The sequence below is a fragment of the Palaemon carinicauda genome, chromosome 44, assembly GCF_036898095.1.
Source record: "Palaemon carinicauda isolate YSFRI2023 chromosome 44, ASM3689809v2, whole genome shotgun sequence".
NCBI classification, from domain to species: domain Eukaryota; kingdom Metazoa; phylum Arthropoda; class Malacostraca; order Decapoda; family Palaemonidae; genus Palaemon; species Palaemon carinicauda.
Window position 1 is genome coordinate 33,992,359 of NC_090768.1, and position 4,717 is coordinate 33,997,075.

The following is a 4,717-nucleotide window of genomic DNA, read 5'->3' on the forward strand; positions in this document are numbered from 1 at the left end:
TCATTTTTAATTTATACGTAAGTGTTTGAAATATAATTTTCCTTCTAATCTAGTTGAAAATTTATTATGGCGTTAGATTTCCAGTTTGATACAGGTTAATTGAGTTATTTTTTTAATTTTTTAATCTCGATAACATAGGCAGTTTTATTATTAATTTTGTTATCTTCATCTGCTTCTTGGAGATTAGCCCCATGAGAAGGTTTGTGATTAACTAAAGCCTTTAAGAGTAACATTGATATTAACTTGATTATCATTTCATTAAGTTTTAATTGCCTACCAAAGCAAACATCAAATAACTCGTTTTTGTTGAAATTCCTTTTACCAAATAATTTCTTAAATTCAATTTGAAATTTACTGCTTTCCTAAGTATTTTCATCCACAAGTATTACTTATTTCCCTCTTTGCAAAGCTAATTTCCTTGCAATAGAGTATTTTAAAAATAAGATATTTTAGGTCCCCCCAGCCGTTCTTTTCAAATTTCTTATAAAGTTTTTATTTGATCAATTACAATATGCAATTTTTTATATGCATTTAGATAAACTCTTAACGAGAAAATCCAATAGTAAACTTAACAATATGTTTATCCACCAATTACAATAGCGTTTAAATAAACTGTTTAAATGATTTTAGTTTGGTTCATGAATGCAATTTCGTCATCTCTGTGATTGGGAAAATATAACGTGGTAATAGGAAGTGGTGAAATAGCATTAGTAGCAGTAGTAGTAGTAGTAGTAGTAGAAGGGATTTCATCTCTGCTATCGAGGAAAAAAAAATAACTTTGAGAATAATTACGAGGCATCATGTGGTTTAGTAGTAGTAGTAGTAGTAGTAGTAGTATCATCAAAGAGAATGAATGGGGATTACAGTAAAAACTCTCTGCATGAACATTAATGGCCCCAAGTGCAGATATATCATTCCCATGCTTATTATGTTGTATTTTGAATATTACTGCTAAAAAATTTAATTTAAGAAACTAATGGTATAAAATAAAGCATTCCAGCTTCTTAAGAAACATTTGGTCACGTTTTTACACATTTGATTTATGATATCCATTCTCCAACCAGTGTACGCGAGCCGTCAAATAGGTCGTCTGAATATTTAGATAGACACACAGATTCAACCCTTCCCACCCCCCACCCCCCTTTCCCAACTACAACTCGCTGGTTCGACAATTTGTGGGAGAGTGTGATTTCCGAGTGTATCTTTCGGATACCCCTTCTCACCAGGGTATAACTACTCTCCCCCATGAGCGAGACAGGATATATGCAGTATATATATATATACATATATATATATATATATACTGTATATACATTATATATATTTGTATATATATGTATATACATATGTATGTATATATATATACATATATATATATATATATATATATTTATGTGTATATATATATATATATATATATTTATGTGTGTGTATATATATATATATATATAGAGAGAGAGAGAGAGAGAGAGAGAGAGAGAGAGAATAGCTCTTTATGATCAGATGGTCGGGTAGGTTCCCCAACCCTCCATCTGCACTAACAAAAACTGCTCATGATTATAGGTTCGATTTCTTAAGAGTTTTGTGCTGATTGCCATCTTGACCAGCTGCTTTCATGTGTCTAAATGTTTTCATTTCAATTCTCTCTTTATAATTAAATAAGTCATTTTTCTTGTTTTTATAAACATTCACGGGAATGTGTTTAGAAAGGGATTCCCTCTAAACTGGCAAAGTAGATAACGCTAGTTTGTAAATTTATACGTTAGTCCCACAAGAATAAACAAGGTAGTTTTCCCTGCGTCTCGGTCCATTCTGGAATAAATTCGCCTCTAAAGAACGCCCGTGTCGTGAGGAAAACACAATTCCGAATGTTTATTCCCGAGGGTCGTTATTCTCACAGTAGGTTGAGCCTTGTGATTCACTTGCCTTTACGCCATTTGCCCTTTGGGGATGTACGCAGACAACTCTGTAAATGGAAGAGAGAGAGAGAGAGAGAGAGAGAGAGAGAGAGAGAGAGAGAGAGAGAGAGAGAGAGAGAGAGAGAGAGAGAGAGAGAGATTTTGGAGTACTCTGAGAGTCTTGTACGCAAGGCGGATATATTATATTGGAGGACTTTAAATGAGAGAGAGAGAGAGAGAGAGAGAGAGAGAGAGAGAGAGAGAGAGAGAGAGAGAGAGAGATTATTTTGGAATACTGTAAATGAGAGTATCGTACGCAAGGCTGATATTTTTTTTTAGTATTTTGAATATGAGAGAGAGAGAGAGAGAGAGAGAGAGAGAGAGAGAGAGAGAGAGAGAGAGAGAGAGAGAGAGAGAGTTGTACTCGAGGAAGATATTATTTTGGAGTACTCTAAATGACTGCTAATGGCTGTAAGGGTGCACACCACATTAGCGCCTACTTGCGTCGTCGGAGTTGGGATGTGCTCGTAAATATTTGCCTTGATGTATTTCGTCTTTTAGTGTAGTACTTACTTTTTTAGCCTTTTTTCTCTTTTAAAACTTTAATTTTTGGGAAACATTATAAATCTGAATGTAGGCTTTTATTTTGATATAAACAAACTTTGCCTATACATTGAAGTGTAGGTTTTTCCTTATCCGGGTATATTGATGGGAATAAACTTTGCCTTACCATAAATTGTAGATGGTTTTCTTATCCGTGTATATTGATATAAATAAACTTGGCAACACATGACTTGTAGATGTTTTAATTAAACGTACATATCGATGTGTATATTGATATGAATGAACTTGGCTATACATGAATTATACATGCTTTTTCTTATCCGTGTATATTAACATTACAGTAATGAATTTTGGCTACACATGAATTATATGTTTTTCTTATACGTATATATCGTCGTGTATATTGATATGAATAAACTTTGGCTACACATGAATTATACATTTTCTTATATGTGTATATCGTCGTGTATATTGATATGAATAAACTTTGGCTACACTAGAATTGTGGATGTTTTATTTTATCCGTGAGTTTTTTCATAATGAACAACGATATGTTTGATTTCGCCTAATTAAAGAAAAATTTATATCGTTCGAAATTTTACTCTGACGTTTCATTGAAAAAATTAAGGCATTAATGTAATTCGATGAATCTTTGAATACGAATCAAATGATTCAGAGCAATTAGAAAGCTATTATAGCCGTGATTGGATATCAATTAATTCTTAGCGAAATTGCTTACTGGTTATTGGATTATACCTACAAGTTTAATTACCCTGTCGTTTTGGACTGCTTTAATAGATATATAGAGATTTCATAAGTACAATCGGGATCTTCCTAATCGGGTGAATCAGAACTTCAAAAGTTCAAACTCGCAGCAAATATTTTTATGTTGGACAGGCTTACATAATATATGTCCTTTTATAGTTCATGTATGAAATATCTGTTTTAATGTTGTTAATGTTTCAGAAATATTTTATTTTAATTTTTCATTACTTCTTATATCGTTTATTTATTTCCTTATTTCCTTTACTCACCGGGCTATTTTTCCCTATTGGAGTCCATGGGCTTATACATCTAGGGTTGTAGCTTAGCTAGCAATTATAATATTAGTAATACGCAAATTTCTCTACTGTCGAGAATGAATTTAATGTATTGGATAGTTGTGGTGGCCTATTGGTAATGTCCTTGCCTGGTGATCGCCAGAGTGGGGTTCAAGTCCCACTCAAACTCGTTACTTCCTTTGGTTGCTGCAACTTCGCCATCCTTGTGAGCTAAGAAGGGGGATTTGGTGGAGCCTATAGGTCTATCTGCTGAGTCATCAGCAGCCATTGTTGGGCCCTCCTTGGTCCTAGCTTGGGTGGAGAGGTGTCTTGGTTGCTGATCATATGTATGTATAATCAGTCTTTAGGGCATTGTCCTGCTTGATAGGGCAATGTCGCTGTCTCTTGCTTCTGCCTTTCATGAGAGACCTTTAAACCTTTAATAAACATTGCTTACAGAGAAAAAAATAAAGCTAGAAAAATCAAGGGAAAAAATGAACACTTCTCTCTCGGGTGAATAATTAAAGGCACTGAGCTGTAGTGTTTGCAGTGTAGTTGTCAGGTTGTTTATTATTTATTTCCTTTTATTTTTATAAAACAGCAAATCTGCAAAAAGCATTGCATCGCCTTGACTCATCTTTATTTTTAATTAATAAAAGCTTATTCGCGTAAGGTATGAAAAAAAGAGGTGAAACAGATGTGTGTTGTAAGTAGACGATATTGTGACTGGCCAAGAGTAGGTTATGACTCAAGGGTGATATGAAAGCAACTGATTACTTTATTATAGACACATCGAGTATATATACACACTAGGTCCCGGCAAGAATGTCACAAAATACAACATGCTATTTCTTGTCCAACTGGCAACCGGTTCTGTTAACAGTTAACAATGAGAAATAGGCAGACAGGTTGATGCAAGTTGCAGTCAGTGCGACGGGAGAGCAAAGATACAAAGGATAATATATACAAAAAAAGAGAAATGTCGTTAATATGTAGGCTACGATCTTGTGACACACGGGTGGTACAATATTAGATAACCTGGAAGAGACATTATAAAAGGAAGTTTTTTTTCATTTGCTACTACTACCAAACAGTAGGAGCTTCTTCCTTTCTTTTATTGTTTTGTCCGGCTTTCATTGTCATGTTCATTTCAAGAGTGGTATAACGTCAACCTCGTGATAGACCCCTTCCATCTTCTTTTTTTTTTTTTTTTTT